This window comes from Crocuta crocuta, unplaced genomic scaffold (genome assembly GCF_008692635.1).
Source record: "Crocuta crocuta isolate KB4526 unplaced genomic scaffold, BGI_CrCroc_1.0 scaffold130, whole genome shotgun sequence".
Taxonomy (NCBI): Eukaryota; Metazoa; Chordata; class Mammalia; order Carnivora; family Hyaenidae; genus Crocuta; species Crocuta crocuta.
The window spans coordinates 14,130,841-14,152,119 of record NW_027527920.1 but is presented as its reverse complement, the minus strand read 5'-3'; the positions used below and the strand labels follow the sequence as shown (position 1 = coordinate 14,152,119).

Here is a 21,279-nt window from a genome sequence, read left to right as displayed (position 1 = left end):
TGTCTCCTCCCTCCATGCCTCTGGGCAGAATGTGCTGCAGCCCTCCATCCAGTGAGCAGGAAGCAAATAGGGGGAAGAGAGAGGATCCCAATGATAAGAAAGGGGAAGAATGGGGGAAAGAGAGGTGGGGGGGCGTAAAGGGGAGCTGGGAGGGAGAACACTTCCAATCTGTGAGCTGGTGGCCCAGATGTCTACTTGGATCGAGCTTCTCTGCTCCTCCCTGAGTGTGGGGACTGTGCTGGGGTCAGGGCTCCTGAGTGGAAAGGGGGTTGCAATCTGTAAGATGAAGAGATAAGGTTGGAAGTTGAGGGCAGATGGTGTACCATTTGTGACGGAGAAGGAGATTCAGAAGTTTTGTTGGAAACAGAAGACTTGCTGGAGCATCATGGCCCTGAGAAGCGGTTTATGGGTATTTGTGAAGGGGAAGCTGTTTCTTCCAGTCTGAATTCAGGTTCCGATCCCTGAGGCTGGTCTCCAGGCCCATCAAGAGACAGTTCCAAAAACACAGTGTCACAGTCACTCTTCTCTGAAGTCTCTCCTGCCACCTGCCCCAGAGTGGCCAAGGAGAGTCTCCGGCATCCAAGGGGTGCACTCAGCAAAATCACCTCAGGCCTTGCTGGACTGTCCTCTGTCTAGCATTAAAATTAGCCTTGAGCCTGTGGAGAAGGTCCTTCCCTGAGCCCCTTGCAGAGAGAAAAAGCAATCAAAAATTAAAAAGTAAGAAAACCCAAGCCCTCTTACCCTGTATTTGAACCATATTACCTGGGGTAAAGTCAGACTCAGATCAAGAGAGAGCAGCCGGAAAGAGTGTTACAGTTTTGTGACACCCACAGCTCCCGAGGGAGAAACAACCCGTCTCCCAGGGCCACTCAGGGGAAGCACCGGGGTCAGTCACGAGGCAGGGGGAGTGGTAGGCAGGGACCTTGTGGTTTCCACAGGAAGGGACAGCTGAAGAGAAGTGAGGAGGTTAGGAATGGCTAATTTGGATAATTTCAGGCAGCTTTGGGGGCATAGGGGCTGTCCCTCCTTGGCTGGAAGCTGGCCTTGGGGAGATTAGGAAGGGTAGACAGAGGCTGAGTGTGAGAGTCCGATAAGGGAGGTGACTGGGGGTACGGACTTAATTGTCTGCTCAAGAAGGGAAACTGACTGGCCTCTAGCCAGGCACTCAAAACTAAGTCAAGATGGCATTTTAAAGATCTATATTACGCCTTGTGAACCTGGGAATAAATACCTCACTTCCTTATTTTAGGGTACATAAGCATGGGAACATATAAAAGTCTCTCCCCTGAAGCCTAAATTGGCAGAGTTCTAACCCATTGCAGGCCGTCATTTATTTGCATGCAGGATTTCTTGTTGGGGCACCTGGGTGGCTCAGTCGGTTGAGTGTCTGACTCTTCATTTAAGCTCAGGTCATGATCTCATGGTCGTGAGTTCAAGCCCCGCATTGGGCTCTGAGCTGAGCATGGAGCCCAAGATTCTCTCTCTGTCTCTGTCTCTGTGTCTCCCACTCTCTCCCTCTGCCTCTTTCGCCTGTTCATGCTGTCTCTCTCTCTCTCTAAGAAGAAAAGAAGAGTTCTTGTTTAAGCCATTGGCAGATGGCTGTCTCCATTTCTCAGGAAATGGCTTGTAAACAGCTTCTGTTCAGGTGTTTCTATTATGTAGAGAAGGGAGAGATGGCGGTCAACAGCTGTAAGGCTCTGACAGGTAGAACAATGGCTTTCCCAAAGATGTCCACATCGTGCCCCTGGAACTTGTGACTTGTGTCGTTTGCACATGGCAAAGGACAGATGCAGTTAAGTTCGCTAATCAGGAGATTGAGAGGTGACCAACCTAAGCACAGCAGTCCTTAGAGGTGGCAGAGGAAGGCTGAGAGAAGATCAGAGAGAAGCCATCTGAGTAGGACTTGACCCACCATTGCTGCCTTTGAAGGTAGAGGGGCCACACGCCAAAGACTTCAGGCAGCATCTACTAAAAAGCTAGAGAAGAAAAGGGGAGCCTTTTCTGGGGCCTCCAAAAAGGAATGCACTTCTCCCATTCCCTTCATTTCAGCCCATGAGACCAGTTTTGGACCTCCGGATCACAGAGCTGTAAGATAATGAATGTGAGCCATTATAAGCCACCAAATTCATGGTTATTACTATTTCTTTTTTATGGCAGCGACAGGAATAGTAAAGAGACTGAGAAGTGTTGAGTTGTCCTTGAGCGGGAATTCAGAACCATTCTGTTGTATCTCTTATACTAAACATTTTCAATACCAAAGGTTTGTTTTTAAGCAGAAGTGGATTTTCTGAGGGACATTAAGTAGCTTATAGAGTCTCTGGAAGGACCATAGACCAGGCTCTGGAGCACATAGCCAGGAACAATGCCCACCATGCCATGGGGCTGCTTTCTGAAACATCTTTTGTTTTGTTTTGTTTTGTTTTGTTTTGTTTTGCTTTTAGAGAACAAGGAGAAGCGTGAACAGAGGAGGAGCAGAGAGGAGAGAGCGAGAGAGAATCTAAGCAGTCACCATGCTCAGCACAGAGCCTGATGCAGGGCTCAACCTCATGACCATGAGATCATGACCTGAGCTGAAATCTAGAGTCAGACACTTAACCAACTGAGCCACCCAGGTGCCCCTGCTTTTCTGAAACATTTTTAAAAAATCTATTCATTTACTTTGAAAAAGACAAGAAAAGGAAAAACAGCAATAATGTGTGCTTTCATAAGCAGGCCACAGGGGCTCGGTTCTACTGGAGATGGTCTGGGAAACAGTACACGCCCCACAGTTGTCTCACCAGAGGATGAGGGACTGGGGCTTTCCCCCCACTGCTTCCTGTCCCTCTTGGGTTGAGGGTTGACCCTGAGGGAGTCACCTGCCTCAGTTCCAGGTTGTGCCTAAGCGACAGGGCTTAGCAAATTCCTTTGTACCACAGAAAGCGCTCTGGCTGGAGCAGAGATACATCGTTCGAAGTGTAAAGTCTTTTTTTTTTTTTTTTTTTAATTTCTAGGAGAGAGAGAGAGAGACAGTGTGAGCAGGGGAGGGTCAGAGAGAGAGGGAGTCACAGACTGAAACAGGCTCCAGGCTCTGAGCTGGCAGTCAGCACAGAGCCCGATGCGGGGCTCGAACCCACGAACCGCGAGATCATGACCTAAGCGAAAGTCGGACGCTTAACTGACTAAGCCACCCAGGCGCCCCTGAAGTGTAAAGTCTTGAGCATGGCAGAAACTGTGACCCACAGCTGTAAGCAAACTCAAACATGAGCTGAGGGGATGCGGTGTGGGCCATCAATGTCATCTGCTATGGGTCCTTCTAACATTTACAGCCAGCGTCTTGCCACCCCTTGCCATCTCTCTGTACCCCTCTACACAACAAATACATAGTATTTATCATGTGCAGGACACGCTGCACTTATTAAGTCCTTGAGTCTTCATAATGACTCCATCACAGCATTTCAAATCGCTGTGGTGCTTAGAAGATATGGGAAGGATCTCTAAGTGTGTTGGAACGGTTCAATGTTAAAAGTCATCATACCAGAAATTACATTGTTTGCCACTATTTGCACGTTTAGTGAAAATTTTTAGATACCTTAAAAATGTACATAGGGGTGTGTTCGTTTTTCAAAATTCTCTCTGCGGGTAAGCAGTTAAAGAGTTTACAAACCACCGTGCCAGACTTCTGCAGATGTGTCTTCCCCAGATGACGTGCCCAGAATCGCTACGGAGATTGACGGGGGCTGGCGGAGTGTGTGACGAAGCAGGGGAGTTTCCATCGGTGCCCAGAAAGAATCCTGGGAAATAACTTAAAGGAAAATCAAAACGAGAGACTCTATAGATAGAAAGTGAGTTCAGCTTGCTCAAGGTCCAGATGGCTGAGTGCTGAATTACCAGGCTGTGCTCTCCAGCATCCGGATTTGCCCCCTCCCGGAGTCTGTGGATGCTGAGTCAGTGTCTTGAACACCATCCCAACCTGTCATCTCCCCTTTTATATTAACTTGATTTTCTTAATGTTGCCTTCTCAAGCTCTAAGTGTTAAACGTACGCTATGATTAATATAGTGATGTTAAAAAAAAAAAGGTGATGTAAAACAAAAGACTCATTCTATTTTACCAGGAATGCATTAAACAAGGGGACACTTTTTTCTGTTCTAGGGAACCAAATGAACGTCACAGCATAAGCTTCCGGACACAAGCTCACTGAGGTGTGAGGTGCTTCTGAGACTGTGCTGAGAAGCCAGCTGCAGAGGTGAGGCAATGCACAGTGCCAACAGGAAATCCACCTTATGTAGAAAAGAGATGCCTGGGTGCAATTTATCCGAACTGATTTTAAAACCAATCAAATTCATTAGCGGTCACTCTACCTTTCCCCTTTCAGAAAACAATACTCTCAAACTTACAGGGAGAAGCAGGTTGGTTTTATGGTCTTTCCTGAATCGATTCTCTGTCATGATGAGTTGAGAAAGCTTAGATAGGTTTACAGAATTTTGGAATTATTTCAACCGAAGTTGCAAAAGTGCTTCTCAAGCTTGTGCAATTTTCACTTCTGTTCACGTAGACAGCTATTTTTTCCTCCAAATGCTGCTCATGTGAACACTACGCATGGTAGAAAACCCTAAATGAGCACCTTTTCTTGTTCCGATTCCCTTTTCAAACCTGGTAACATAAGGGTAAGAGCTTGGTCTTTGAAACCAGTCAGGCATGAGTTTAAACATAGGCTCTATCACTTGCTTATTAGTTGTAAAGTTTGGCTCATCTATTGTGGGGGAGATAATTCCTTCTCACGGGACTGCTGTGAGGAACCAGGTGTGCCAAGAGCCCAGAACACTGGTAAATAATAGATGGTGGCCATTGCTATCATGGTCATCCTTTTGATCTGAAATTTGGTTTTGGAATAGACCAAAATAGACTGATTTGGGGGCAAATCTTCTGCAGAAGACGGATACAAATCTTTTGGCTGGTTTTATCTTCAGTTATAAAGTCAGAAGCAGCTACTCTGCTTTTAGATCAGTACTGGTAGGTTTCATTCCTGAAGTCCTTTCAGTTTGATTAACTTCAGATTATAAAACTTTTACAATCACCGTCTTACTTAACTCTCTTAAAAACCTATCAGTCCACCAGGACAAATTCTATTCTTGTTCTTCCCATTTAGGGAAGTGGACAGTAGATGAAGAGATACTAGATAATCCTCACCTTTGTGCCTTTGGTTTCTTTCCTTCCTTTCTAAGAACTGCCCCGTATTCCTTTTCCATGTGTTAAAATACCCCAGATTCACTAGGGCCCATTTAAACTTTTCTCTTCTCTTTTCAGAGGAAAAGAACTCACTCTCTTCTGACCTTCTGTCGTGCTCGAAGTTTGAACCATAGAATATCCGTTTATTACTCTGTCTTTCCTTTCTCCCCAGTGACTTCTTGTCTGTCTTTTAAACTCTGCCCAGCAAGACGAAAGCCTAGGCTAGGTTTCCTGCTCTTTAAATATATTTTGGGTCTCACTACCTGGACCCCTTTTCTCTTCACATGCTTCACACTCCCCAGGGCAGAGCTGGACTGAGAAGGGCCTGTATATACTTGATTGATTCACAGTGAGCGTGCCTGAAATGATGGCCTAGAAAATGCATTGCAGGATAAAAATGGAGAATCACTCCTTGGGGACTGCCATCTAAGAAGCAGGACAAAAATGTTCCTGCTGAGAAATTGAAATGCAAAAAGCAAACATAAGCACAATGTTTATATGCCGCTTCTAGTGCTGACTCTGCCAATCTCCATCATAGCCCTGTCAGTTTATATGATCAGGACACACCTGGAGTCACAACGTCCCCTAGCCATACCACTGTGACCATGTGTAGGTGGGGACATCCTTCTGTGGCTTTATGGCACTCTGTTCTTCCTGCAGTGATGAGAATTAACTTCATATTGTCTAGAAAATTTAACAACTCTTAACCGAGGGAAGCTAAATAGCAACTGATATTTTTGGAGGCTCTCTTGAATTAGGACAGCTGAGTTTAATGGAAAAATAAACATGTTTCGTACTGAATATCTGTTGCATATTGTTGCATACTGACTACCAGCCTAGAGAGAATTCTCCCTTTTGTTTCTTCCTTTTAATCACATTTCTTCTGGTTGTTTATATGACTTATTCTGTAATCAAATAGATATTCCTTATCAATTCCAAATGGCAAGGGATTACTGGGGTTCTTTTAGAAGATGAAATTCCAGATATTTTCCAATGATTCCAATGACAAGGTTTCCTGTCGCCTGAACCACTGTGTCTTACTCAGTGAAAAATACAAGACTCTCGAAGACTCCCAATTGCTAAGTTCTGGTGTGGTCATGTTCTCCAGGTGAAGGCTTCTTTTTCTTTCTTTCTTTTTTTAAATGTTTTTACTTATTTATGAGAGAGAGAGAGAGACAGCATGAGCAGGGAAGGGTCAGAGAGAGGGGGAGATACAGAATCCGAAACAGTCTCCAGGCTCTGAGCTAGCTGTCAGCACAGAGCTCGACACGGGGCTCGAACCCACAAACCGCGAGATCATGACCTAAGCCAAAGCCGGACACTCAACCAACTGAGCCACCCAGGCTCCCCTTCTTTTTCTTCAATATGCATACGAAGCAACTAAGGATCTTGTTACAATGCAGAGTCTGTTTCATAGATCTGGTGTGGGACCTATAAATCTGCATCCTAACACAGAAGTGATGCTGAGGTCCTGGTCCACATGCCACGCTTGGGTAGTAATGTTCTAGGGAGAACTGGGGATCTGTGTGAGGCAGGTCCCTGAGAGCTTGGCCGATGATTCTCATGTGGGAGCAGATGCAGTCCCCATCACTGGAGGTCAGAAAGACCCAAAAGTATTGAAGCCTTAAGCTCTTTCTTTGGGGAAAGATTGTCTAAACCAGCAAACCTTGTCTGTCTGCCTATCTATCTATTTATCAATCGATCTGTCTCTGCTTTATTGTGTTTTTAAATGCTTGTTTATTTTTAAGAGAGAGAGAGAGAAAGAGAAAGAGAATGGGGGAGGGGCAGAGAGCGAGGGGGAAAGAGGATCCCAAGTGGGCTCTGTGCTGATAGCAATGAGCCAGACTCAGGGCTTGAACTCACAAACCGTGAGATCGTGACCTGAGTCGAAATCAGCCACTCAACCCCCTGAGCCACCCAGGCTGTCCCCATCTATCTCTGCTTTAACTTCATGTTCTGACCAGGAAAAGAAAAGAAAGTTTATTCTGGCTCTATCTTCATAAACAAAGTAAGGTAGAGGCACATAACGTGTTGAATGTATACTTTTTTTTTTTTTAAACACTTGGTCTTTTTTTTTTTTAATGTGATTTTATTTCTGGGAGAGAGATAGAGACAGCGTGAGCAGGGGAGGGTCAGAGAGAGAGGGAGATACAGAATCCAAAGCAGGCTCCAGGCTCTGAGCTGGCTGTCAGCACAGAGCCCTTCACGGGGCTCTAACCCATGAACAGTGAGATCATGACCTGAGCCGAAGTCGGATGATTAACCTACTGAGCCACCTAGGCACCCCCAATGTATACTTTTTTTAAAGGTAAAATTCAAATAAAATAAAATCAACCATTTACAAGAGTACAGCTTCATGGCATTTAGTACATTTGCACTGTTGTGCAACCACCAGCTCTGTCTAGTTTCATAAAATATTTAATGTATAACTTTTGAAAGCTGTATGAAAGCAGAGATGATGTCGGTAATTCAGAAGAAATTCCTGTCATTTATTGAATTCACTAGGCAATTTACTGACTCTTACAATTGTAAATTTTTTAACTATATGACTATCTTCTCACTTTTTTTATTTGCCATTATTTGGTAATGCTAATAATAATGATACTATCAGCTATTATTTATGGAATGCCTACTATATGCCAGACACTTCTCATATATTTTCTTCTTGAGAACTCAGAACCTAATGAAAAGGGTATTATTATTAACTTTTGGTAGAAAAGAATACTGAAGCTCAGAGACTTCAATAAACTTGCCCAAGGCCACACAGCTATCAAGTGGCAGAGCTGCAGCTTAATCCAAGTCAGTCTCTCTGCAGGCATAAAATTGAATACATGCAGGTTCAGATTTAATACTTTATTTTTATTTTTAAAAAACAATGTTTTAACATTTATTTATTTTTGAGAGACAGAGAGATAGAGTGTGATCAAGGGAGAGGCAGAGAGTGGGGAGACACAGAATCCGAAGCAGGCTCCAGACTCTGAGCTGTCAGCACAGAGCCCAACGCAAGGCTCAAACCCACGAACCCTGAGATCATGACCTGAGCCGAAGTCAGACGCTTAACCAACTGAGCCACCCAAGTGCCCCGAGATTTAATACTTTAAAACAAGGAATGAGAGGAAGCTAACAAAATACCAGTAATCTTCATAAAACTGTTCAATATTAAGGTGTTGTTGCTGGAAGCTTTTCATATAATTTAAGGGACTTGTATTTAATTATTTGCCTGGGATGCCTCGGTGGCTCAGTCGGTTAAGCATCCGACTGCAGCTCAGGTCATGATCTTGTGCTTTGTGAGTTTGAGCCCCGGGTTGGGCTCTGTGCTGACAGCTCAGAGCCTGGAGCCTGCTTCAGATTTTGTTTCCCTCTCTCACTGACCTTCACCTGCTCTGTCTCTCTCNCAGAAAAGAAAACTGCTGAACTGTCTTTTATTTTATTTATTTATTTTTTTAAATTAATTAATTTATTTATTTTTACCAATAGTTTACTGTCAAATTAGTTTCCACATAACACTCAGTGCTTGTACTGTCTTTTATTTTAAAAACAAAAAATAAAACTTAAAACCTCCCTTGACCCCACCTCCTGCCTTCTGGCAACCTTCTCATTTTTGTGCTCCCCTTCGCTGCACATCCCCTGGAAAACGTTGTCTACTATCACTGCTTCTGTACCCATCTCCCATTTTTCCCTCAACCTGTTCCCATGGAGATCCTGTCCCCACCACTCTGCCCAAACAGCCCTCGTGACGGTCACCGATGGCTTCCGTGTTGCTAAATCCATCACTCACCTTTGGGGCCTTAACTTCTGGAACTTTTCAGTAGCCTTTGACTCAGCCGTCCCCCAGGTCAACATCCTTCTTGAAACTCTTCTTTTGCTTTGGGTGTCACCAGACTTTCCCTCTCCTCTTCCAGCTACACCAGCTCCTTCTTCTCAATCTCTTCTCCTGGTTCTTGTTTCCTGGGAATCTGGTTTCTCCTCTCTATCCCAGGACTCGCTTCCAGGGCCCGCACAATTCCCCGTCTGTATGTCTTCTCTAGATGCTGTCATCCATTCCTGTGGCTTTAAGTACCTTCCCTATGCTAATGCTAATCCAGTGATATCAAACTTCAGTCTCATACTTCCAGCTACCAGCTTGATATTTCGTCTCGGAAATTTAATAGGTACCCCATACTTAACACATCTGAAACTGAGCTCTTGATTTCTGCCCCTAAGAGAAATCCTCCCACAGAGGATCTTCATTTCATAAAAGGCATCATAATGTATCCAGTGACTCAGATTAAAAACAACAGCCTTGATTTCTCTTTCCTCTGTCTGTAACTGATTCATGACCTTTACATCATATCCAATGTCAGGCCACCTCCATTGGTCACCATCTCGCCTACAACCATTGTAATCCAAGCCATCATCATACCTCACTGCAACGGTAGCCTTGAAACTAGTTTCTCGACTTTCTCTTATGACCTCATGTAATTCATTCTCAAAACAGCCACCAAAGCAAATGAGATCAGGTTACTCCTTTGCTTAAAACTATCCTTTGATTCCCATGTCCCATCCAAGTACTAACCAAGCCCAACCCTGCTTAGCTTCCAAGATCAGATGAGATGGGCCACGTTCAGGGTGGTATGGCCGCAGACTGATTCCTGTCTAAAATAAAGCCAGCACTCTTTGCAGTGGCTTTCGAGCTACATACACTGCCTTCTGAATTCACCTAGTATCCTGCTCCTTTCCGCTCTAAGCTCTTATCACACCAGCCTTCTTCCTAGTCCCGAAGTATGCCAAGACCCTTCATTACTGGTGATTCCTTCTGCTTCTGTTCTCTTCTCCTGAATCTACACATAACTGACATTAGATTCCCTGAGTGTCAAATACCACCTTCTTAGAGAAGCCCATGCTAACTATCCTTTCTAAACTAGCCAGGCTCCATGCCTCTCACTATGCTATGGCTTTTTTGTTTTCTCCACAATCCTTGTCACTATCTGAAATTGCTTTGTTTGCTTGGGATGCCTGGGCGGCTCAGTCGGTTAAGCATCCGACTCTTGATTTCAGCTCAGGTCATGATCTTATGGTTCACAAGATGGAGCCTCACATCAGGCTCTGTGCTGACAGCGTGGATCCAGCTTGAGGTTTTCTCTCTCCCTCTCTCTCTGCCCCTCCCCTGCTCATTCTCTGTCTCTTTGTCTTTCTCTTTCTCAAAATAAGTAAATAAACTTAAAAAAGTGTCTTGATATTCTTGGGACTCCTGGGTGGCTCAGTTGGTTAAGCGTCCAACTTCGGCTCAGGTCATGATCTTACAGTTCGTGGGTTCGAGCCCCGCGTTGGGCTCTGTGCTCAGAGCCAGCTCAGAGCCTGGAGCCTCTTTCAGATTCTGTGTCTCTCTCTCCCTCTGACCCTCCCCTGCTCTTGCTCTCTCTCTCAGAGAAAAAAAAAAACATTAAAAACATTGTCTTGATGTTCTTAAAAAAAAAAAAAAGCAAAATTGCTTTGCTTACTTATTTGTTATTTTTCCCCCATAAAATATGAGCTCCATGAGGGTATACTCAGGTACTACTATGTCCGCTTTGCCTAAAATACTGCCTAACACAGTCTAGGTAATCAACAGATGAGGAAAGTGAGGCTCAAAATATTAAGCAGCTTTCCCCAAATTGTCCAGTCAGTAAGAGAAGGGATGAAGCCAGAATTTAAACCCAGATCTTTCGGTTCTGAATCCCAGAGTCCTTATGTTACACGACAATTCATGTAATTCATGTTCAGCAGGCAAATTATTTCTATTATCTAAATTAGGGGAAAAGATCCCCAGACTTTTTGCTTTTTGTAATGTTTATAAAAAGCTAACTAAAATGATTTTTTTTCTTTTCCCATGCTCTAAAACACTATTATAGTTCACATACACACATACATATCACACCTTAAATGAATATTCTATGTATCTGGAAAATATTTTGTATTAATAAAATAGGCTTCACCTTGACTGTTTTATTTTTAGTAAGTTAAAGCTGGAAGGAAAAGCCATATACTGATTTTTTGTCAGAAAGTTATTAAAATATATCTGGAACATTGTACTATGCAGTCAATGGGTTTATGTTCTTTTATGAACAAAATTAGTCTTCAAATTAGTATCTTAAGTCCTTTAAAAAAGGTTTCACAATGCCTTCTCAAAAGGAGGAATTATGGTTTGCTAACCACACATTTTGAATGTGCTCTAAATAGAAATACAGAAATCATGTCTTAGGAAGAAAGGCAGCAATAAGACTCTTAAATAAATAACCTAAGGACTTTTAAAATAATAGGTACATGTATTTTAAAAATAACCCTCAAGATTTTTTCCCCATATATCTGAATTCTTTCATATTTTACTTGCATAAAAGAAATACATGTACTTAGTTTATAAAGTCAAATATGCTTCTACTGGTACTTCTTGATCTTTTGCTGTTAGACGTTATTGACTTTCTATATAAACGAAATGGATTTCGTTTTCTTAGATGCTTCAAACTGTCTTCACCCCCAACCTTCTCAATATAGTGACATAACAATTTTTGATGAAACCAATAGAGAGTGTTTACATTATATCTGTTGTTAGTAGCTGAGCCACATATGATTGTACAAGTCTGGGTTTCATCCCTGGCATTAATAATTGCCTGTTTTGACCATTGGTTTCGTTCTTTTTTGCACCACCCATTAGTTCATCTACAAACGTTTTGACAGAATTAGAATTCCTCTCACTGTGGTCAAACATATTAAGTAATCTGTTTCTTTCCCTCTCTTTCTCTCATTTTCTTAGGAGTATCCTCCCTATGATACTCTACTTTTTTGCTTCAGTCTGTACTGGTTGCCCTTTATTTTAATATTTTTTAAATGTTTACTTATTTTTGAGAGAGAGGCAGAGAGAATGCAAGTGGGAGACGGGGAGAAGGGGGTGGACAGGCAGATATAGAGGGGGACAGAGGCTCCAAGTGGGCTCTATGCTGACAGCAGAGAGCCCTATGCAGGGCTTGAACTTGTGAACCATGAGATCGTGACCTGAGCTGAAGTCGGATGGTTAACTGACTGAACCATCCAGGCGTCCAGAGCACTGATAGGTCCTTATACGACTTGCTGGACATCAGTCCTGTGATGTCCTTTTATCATACTCCTAAGAATTCTTTTTGCCATTATCTTGAAATGGATGTTTCTTTCTTTTTAATTTGCTTTCTCAAATGGTTTACATTTCTCAGTAGAATCCTGAGAAAGGGTGTGTATGTGGTACATTTTTGGGAGTTAGCATATGTGAAAATATCTTTATTTTGTTCTCAGCCTTGATGGATAGTTTAGCTGAGTGTAGAATTCTACAATGGAAATAAGTTTCTCTCAGAATTTTAAAGGTACTTCTGTTTATTTCAGTGTTACTGTTGAGAAGTCTGATGTCATTCTGACTCCTGATTCTTCATATGTGATATATTTTGAGTCTGGATGATTTTACAATCCTCTCTTTATCTTTAGTGTTATGAAATTTCAAAATAGCCTTTTTTTTTATTCGCATGGCCTTGATATGGTCTTTTTTTATTCACACGGCCAGAAATTTAGTGGTTCTGTTCAATCTATATACTTCTGTCCTTCAGTTGTAAGAATTTTTTTTTACAATTTCTCCAACTTTAAGGGGCTTAGTATGACCGTCTAATTGATGTCCCATCCTTCAATATTGCTCATAAAAATGCCTGTGTTGAGGATTTTTTTAAAAAACTATAACTTTCTCTTTTTAAACTGAATGAAAGAAAAGCTGATACCTCTTGTGCAGATTTTCCTACAGATAACATTATTATTTTCTCCCCTTGGAAAAAAGGTAGACTCTTCCTTGGAAAAGGCAATGTCAAGAGCGCTGCACCGGGCGGAGGGAGCAGGGTGCGTGAGGAAAGCAATGTCAAACTCATTATCTTAAGGTCAGGTACTGGGTATGCTTGGGTCTTTTTCATACAGTGAATTAGCAAAAATTTTGCTTTTGTCCTTGAGACCTGTCCAAAACAGATATGCTGACTGTTAAGTGCTGGAATGATCAAATTCTGTCTCCATGTGTAAAAGAAAATAATTGAACCAATATTAATTAGTGGTTCTCTCTCCTGATGGGATTTGGGAGAAAATAAACCAGGAAAAGCTAAGCCATAACTTCTGATGTAAGAGATGTGGGCAGAGATACCGATCAGGGACAGGACCATATCCTCTCCTGATGCTGAGAACAGGGTAGCAGGTGGAGGAAAGAGTCACGAAGGGCAAAACCCAGGTCAGGTGGTAAGACTAGGAAGGCAAAAGTCTTCCTCAGTCTGGTGATGCTTTGAAATCTTGTTTTATAGTCCGTGAGAATAAATCCAACAACTGAAGGCAGGGACCAGATAATTGTGTGGTATTGGTGGCAGTAGTGGTGGCCACTGACCCCACAGTCATTGCTAGCTACATTCATGCTCAGAGATGTCCATTATGAGGAGAATGACTTCATCTGGCAAAAAGAGGAAGGAGCATGGACCGATGATGCCATTCCCATCTTTCCCACGGCACCAAACACATAGGCCTCTTTCCCTTTTTAAAGACCTGGGTTGATACTTAATTTGGCTGAATCATATAGGTGGGGCAGGAAGGAGTCAGATAAATAAGGCAGAAGATGTACTGTGACAATTTCACTCATTGTTCACAGAGAAGAGGGACTCTGGAATTTGTGTTAGGTGCAGCCAAAAATGATCCAGGATACTAAGAGCTGTATACACATTTGACTGGAACATTGATGGCTACATGCAAAGGAAAGGAATGGTTTTGGGGTGTGGCTGACACCAGAAGGATAATTAGAATTGTTCCAAGACAAGTAACGTGAGTAATAGCGTGAGGAACGAGTCAACCAGATTAATTTCTGTCTCCATATATAAGATATAAGAGTTGAGCCAGTTATAATTAGACCTCCACTCTTCTGATTGGGTCTTGGAAGAAAATACTAAAACTAAAATTTAAATGACATTAGATATAACAAATAATATTAAAATAGTAACTAAAATGTTATTCGAGGTTTTTATGTGAGTTGATGCCTTTGATCTCCATTAGAACCCATTGAGGTGGGCACTACATTACCCCCGTTTTACAGATGATGAAACTGTGTCAAGGAGAGGTTAAGAAGCTTGCCTAAGCACATACCATTAGTTTCCAGGAGCTTCACAGCATGGATCCTCCTAAGGAAAATAAGAATGTGTCAAATTTATGATTTATGATTCTAAGGGGGAAGAGAAAGCTATTTCCTCAGTGATGATAACCTAATGCCACGACTCTTTGGGTCTCCAGCTCCTGATAGAAAATCCTACAACCCATCATATTGCCTAGGGAAATCTGTTACATGTGCATGAAAACAATTAAAGTGTATCCTAATATTGGAGGGGATATGAAGAGGATTATACTTGATATTTCTCTTTTAAGAGCAATTGCATAATATTGATTTTATTTTAAGTGCAGAATATGTATGTCTACTAATTAAGACTTTTGAAAAGTATACAGCTCTAAATACCTTTTGCTGGCAAGCATGTGCTCATAAAGAACTTGCTTTAGTTTCATTATTTAAAAAGATGCTCAAATCCTAAAACATTTTTTGGCCCTCTATGTTTGAAACTAAAGATTCTTTTATCACATTCATTTGGTAAATTACACTAAATCTTGACTCTTTTGCTGGTACAGACCTGGGATGAAGGTGTAAGGGATCAGATAGAATGTTAACATTAATTTACTCTCTCAAAATAATTTTTTAGTATGTTATTATTCATATTCTTTGATATGTGGTCTCCTTGGGGGAAGAAAATGGGGGGGAGGAATACTATTTATTTAGGTCTCAGTGTGCCACACATTTTACATACTGAAGTTCATGATGCATTTTCCCTTTTTAGTCTCATGTGGTCATCGAGAGGCCATCCAGTACCTGGTTAAAGCATAGGGTGGCATTTGAGGTGCCCAAATTCAAATCCCAGTTTCAGTGCTTAACAGCTTTGGGATCTTAGACAAGCCATATAACACCCTAAGCCTCAGTTTTACTCATGGATTATTGCAAGGAAGAAATGAAATCCTATAGGTAAAGCATTTAGCACAGGGCCTGACATACAAACACTGGCCATTTGTGCCACGAGGGTCAGGGCCAGTAAGGACAGGATTCTGTAAGGAGAGGATCGATAATCCTGATTTTTTCTTCTCCTAGCTTTACTGTGGTTTGGTGCGGCACTTTTACCATAACACGTATGTCGTGTGTGTTGTCACATAGTGGGTATTATTTCTTTTTTGTTGTTGAACAGAAGTGAAAGTTGTCTTTTAATTCTCCTACCTGTGAAGATAACTGTCCAATAATGTGCGACTTGGCAAGGACGCTGAAACAAGAGCACCAGCTTAATGGGGCTTCATTGTCCAAAGTGTGGTGTCATGATTAACTAGTACAAGGTAAATAAACATCAATGTTTGCCGAACTACACTGAGCTGAGCCACGGTGGCATGAAACTTCAGAATAGCTTAAAAACCACGTATTTATTTTTTTTGCCTATTTTCTGATACTTGTTGGAAAGAAACATTTTTCAAAATCAATGTGCAATGGAATTTTCTAAGCTTTCCTTGCCACTGAACTGGGTTTTGGAGAGTTTTTTTTTTCTTTTTCACAATTTTATTTTTAAGTAATCTCTACACCCAACATGGGACTCAATCTTACAATCCCGAGATCAAGAGTCACATACTCCGCCAACTGAGTTAGACAGGTGCCCCAGATGAGTTGGTTTTATTACAAAGTTATTCCAGAATTTCTGGCCATAAATTCTTTGGACAAATCCTCTTTTATTCCAAATTTTATTCTCTAGTGAGTAGTAGTATGTTAAGGCTCATTCGCACACTGTTTCAACACAATCCAGGCTGACTTTGCCCTGCTCAGTATGCCAGCCATTTTCTAAGTTAAGGCAAACAAAACACATCCTAAAGTAACCCTTCTAGGAAGAATCTTCCAATACTTTATGCCTTCTCTGCTGGTTGTATCTTAATGATAGTTACTTTTGATAATCCTTGTGAGATTGATTCACCAACAAATTCACAAGCAAAACATAATTTTTGAGGGAATTAACCAACACGTGAAGGGAAACTATTAGCAAAAACAAGTAAGTCAATTATAGTTTATTTAAAACAGATGAAAAATCTATTATTTTTGCATATAAAAGAGTAAAAAAGAGATATTTTAATCCTGTTACTATTATCAACAAAGAAAAGCAATAAAGAATAATATATATTGTGTTAACTGGTTGTTAACCTAAATTTTTAATTGGTTATTGAGAAAATATTGTCCCAAGCTCGGAACCCCACTTTTGTTCTATGCAAGATATCTCTTATTTGATGAAATATTTTTATTTATTTATTTACAAATAGTTTATTGTCAAGTTGGTTTCCATATAACACCCAGTGCTCATCCCCACAAGTGCCCTCCTCCATGCACATCTTTCCCCTCCCCCACCAACACCCATCAGTCTTCAGTTTGTTCTCAGCATTCAAGAGTCTCTCATGGTTTGCCTCTCTCCCTCTCCCCCACTATTTCCCCCCTTCTTCTCCCCCATGGTCCTCCGTTAAGTTCCTCCTAATCCTCCTATACATGCAAACATATGGTATTTGTCCTTCTCTGCCTGACTTATTTCGCTCAGCAGAACACCCTCAAGGTCCATCCATGTTGCTACACATGGCCAGATTTCATTGTTTCTCATTGCCATGTAGTATTCCATGGTATAGATAAACCACATCTTCTTGATCCATTCATCTGTTGATGGACACTTAGGCTCTTTCCATGTTTTAGCTATTGTGGAGAGTGCTGCTATGAACATTGGGGTACATGTGCTCCTATGCATCAGCACTCCTGTATCCCTTGGGTAAATTCCTGGCAGTGCTATTGCTGGGTCATAGGGGACTCACCAAATTCCACACCCGAAAAACAAACAACCCAGCGAAGAAATGGGCAGAAGATATGAACAGACACTTGTCCAAAGAGGACATCCAGATGGCCAAGAGACACATGAAACGATGTTCAGCATCCCTCCTCATCTTATTTGATGAAATATTTAAAAAACGGTAATGCGGCATCTAGCTGACTTAGTAGGTAGAGCATGTGACTCTTGATCTCGGGATTGTAAATTCAAGCTCCACCTTGAGTATAAAGATTACTTAAAAATGAAATCTTAAGGGGCACCTGGGTGGCTCAGTTGACTAAGCATCAGTCTTCAGCTCAGGTCGTGATCTCACCATTTGTGGGTTTGAGCCCCGCAGGAGGCTCTGTGCTGACAGCTCAGTGCCTGGAGCCTGCTTCAGATTCTGTGTCTCCCTTTCCCTCTGCCTCTCCTTGCTCATGCTCTGTCTCTGTCTCTCAAAAATAAATAAACATTAAAAACTTTAATAAAATCTTTTTTAAAAAAAGGAAATGGATATAGTGATGATGAAATTAATGGTAGAATTTAGATTGAGTTAGTACGACATGATGTATTGTGTCTTCCATTTCTTTGTGACTACACAGTATTTACAAACGCAGAGACTTTTTCTTCCAATCTTGAAAATGTTACTTGGCGCCCAAAACCTATTGATCTAGGGGCGCCTGGGTGGCTCATTTTGTTAAGCGTCTGACTTCGGCTCAGGTCATGATCTCATGGTTCGTGGGTTCAAGCCCCACGTTGGGCTCTGTGCTGACAGCTAGCTCAGAGCCTGGAGCCTGTTTCAGCCTCTCTCTCTGACCCTCCCCTGCTCACGCTGTCTCTCTTTCCCTCAGAAAAACAAAAACAAAAAGAAAAAAAAAACTATTGATCTTATTTCTCATCTTCCCTCTACTGCCAGCCTCTCTAAAAAGTGACCCACACCTGTTTCGCCAGCAGTCCATCTTTTCTTAACCCACAGCAATCTGCCAACTAAAAAATACTTATGGAGATCACCAGTGACCTTCTGTTCACTAAAGTCTCTTGGCTTTCGGTAGGACTTACAGCCTTAAACTGTTCCGCATGTGGCTTCTCTGACATTGTCTCTATGCTTCCTCTGTTTTTTCCTCATTGTTCCCTTTGTGGTAACCATCTTCCTCTTTCTGACCCCTGTATGTGACCATTCCTTGCAGGTCAATCCTCTGGCACCTTTTTATTAAGTGAGGAGCTCTGCAACACCCTGTGACATATCTCACAATGGATCTTGACACCTCACTGAATTTCAAGCCTCCATTGAGAATTGCTGACCACAAAATAAAGTGTTAACTCTCTACCCTGCAGGGCTGTTGGCCTAACTGCATTCTAGCCTTTTTACAAATACCACTTTTGACCTATACAAATCCTTGACCTTTACCTATACAAGTCCATGACCAGCATGCCTGCTGGTCTCAGAGATGCCCTACACATCCTATCTTAATGATTAATGGTGGTGCTGAGACACAGGTAGGACCGGAATAAAGCTGTGCAATAAATCACTAAGAGAAAGAATAAGATCTCCATGGTGTCTAGCACAATATACCGCACAGGTTATTTGTATTTAATGACTTGTTGGTGAATAGTATGAAAGCCATCAACTTTATAAAATTGGTCTCTGAATGAAACTATTTCTGGTAACCCTTGCCAGTATAAAGTAATTTGTGATCAATCATAGCATTTTAATTAAAGTAATGCATTTCCTATAATGAGTCAGAACCAATGATTCTGGATAGATAGTTCTTTGAAATTTTCCTACAGAAATAGTTTAAGAGTTGGAAAAAACCAGGGTAGGTTTAAATCATTGTGCACTAAATTTTGTCTTCTCAGGATTCAAAATAAATCACCTGGAAAGGAAAAAAGAAGTTGTAAGTGGGAAGTTCGGGGTCTGATTCAAGATTACTGTGAAACTTCAGGATTCCTACTGAGAAATCCCAAGTTTGAAAGAGCTACAATCGGGGCTCCTGGGTGGCTTAGTCGGTTAGGCGTCCAACTTTCCCTTAGGTCATGATCTCGCGGTTCGTGGGTTCGAGCCCCGCGTCGGGCTCTGTGCCGACTGCCAGCTCAGAGCCTGGAGCCTGTTTCAGTCTGTGACTCCCCCTCTCTCTGACCCTCCCCTGCTCACGCTGTCTCTCTCTCTCTCCTAGAAATAAATTAAAAAAAAAACATTGAAAAAAAAAAGAAAGAGCTATAATCATTTGTCTTCTTGTTAATTATTTTTTTTAATTTTGGATTTTATATTAATTGGTATAATTTTTAAGAAGGATATTAAGGTCAGACTAAATAGGAAGGTGTGTGTATGTGGCAAGGGACCTTGGCATTGAAGCCTCTCCCTTTCTTTACCCTTGGAAGTGATGAAGTCTTGCAGCAAAAGAGGACCAAAATTATGCTTTGTAGGGCAGCAGCAGCAGTGGGGAGTTTCCTCTGTTTTGTAGGTGGTCTACTCTGGGGATGGAAGGGTCCACTGTTATACTCCTAGGAAGCCAGGGATGGGTGCCCTGAGGCTCTGATTTGAGGACGGGTGGGAGGTGGAGCTGGTACTGAGGTAGAGAGTGTAATAGTAAACAGAGAGGGGAAATGAGACAAAGAGGACTTTCAGGTGCCCATCTGAGATACACACCTTACACACTGGAAGGTAACCCAATGGGGACAGGCAAGAAACATTGTGAACCTCTCTCGGGACCCTTGAGGATGGGCTCTGGGTTTGAATGGGCACTTTCCAGTAATACCGACACATCCTTGCAGACACAGTGGCAAGTTACATATGGAAGTCCCTGGGAAACTGAGTGATATTGTTGTCACTATGACATAGGATTTAATTCAATATATATTTACTCATTGCATACCATGTATCAGGCAATGGGAATCTAAGGAGGGAAAGAAAATAATCATTGAGACTTTGCAGCCATATAGGGGTGCTGTTAGATCAGATCTCTGTACTATGGATTTCAAGGCCATGTACTCTCCTTAGCACAATGGCAGTTTCAATGCATCTGTGATTGTTTCATTACTGTGGCTCAGGCTGTAAGCTCTATGAGAGCAAAGAGCTATGTCTCTTCTCCACCATTGTGTCTCAGAGCTAAGCACAGATTCTAGTATTTGACAGGCATCTAATAATATTGTTGATTGAATGAATATCACCATGTATTAACCCTTTGTGTGTGTGTGTGTGTGTGTGTGTGTCGGGGGGGGGGTATTGTCCCGTTTTATGAGTGTGGAAACAACTATAAAATACCCAAGACCTCGCAGAAGTAACTGATGAAGGGAGGATTCCAAAATAGCTCAGCTGACTCCACAACCCAGGGTCTTTCTACTGTGTCATGCTCCATTCCCTGGGCTGGGGGGCGGGCTCAGACTGGTGGGAGAGACAGGCAGGAATACTTGTACTGGGTGAATACTAGCGACATGAAAGAGAGAGGAACCGGAGGCGGTGAGGCGTGCAAAGGTGGGGGTCCCCAACTCTGTTTAAATCCCGCCCACCCGGAGGAAGCAAAATTGAGTGGATCGGCTTGTGCATCTTGCTCAGAGTCCAAATTGAGAGGAAGGTGGAAAGAGTTAGGGACGAGGGAGAGGGGAGGAGCAAGGGCTGCGAGGAAGAGTGGTAACAGTTCCTTCTTGCGTCGTCTCTTGCAGCGCAACGCAATCCTTGGACCCAGCGAGGGGTGTCAAGGTGATCCATTAAATGGCACTTGGCAGCCGAGAGGGGTTAGTTCACCTGCACAGGTGGGGCGTCAACGCGCGAGCTGCCTACCAGACGGTGGCCTCGTAAAATAGCTTCTCCTCAATCTGGAAGGGGGCGGGGGGGAGAGATAAATAGCGCTTTCCTGTGAGAAAGAGGTTTCGTGAATAAGGAATTGTTAGGGCACTGAAGAGAATTACAGTGCAGGCACCACGGCTATTATCCTAATCAGGCACCATTTCAACACCTCTCCCTTCAAGTCAACCAGCCCTACAACAGGATTTATTTTCCAATAAGCGAAATCCCCGCCCGCCAACTCCGAGCCGCTTGGATGAGAGCTCTGTGGGAAACAGCAGCGACGAAGAGAGGCTATTTTGGGTGTGGGAACGCGGAGGGAGGAGGGGCGGCGCCGCCAGGCTGGGCGCGGGTGCGCGGGGAAAGCCTCCAGCTCGGGCTGCCA

The 21,279-nt window shown here is 42.5% G+C and overlaps 1 protein-coding gene across 3 annotated transcripts in view; it reads left to right on the top strand.

Moving 5' to 3' along the window:
• The window catches only part of FAM81A (family with sequence similarity 81 member A), a 125,592-nt gene that overhangs the window by 30,403 nt on the left and 73,910 nt on the right, over positions 1–21,279 (top strand). For all 3 annotated transcript variants that reach the window (XM_077747839.1, XM_077747848.1, XM_077747829.1), the window contains one exon: positions 4,131–4,224. The gene's annotated coding sequence lies outside the window, so the exon portion shown is untranslated. The remainder of the gene's footprint in view (positions 1–4,130; positions 4,225–21,279) is intronic.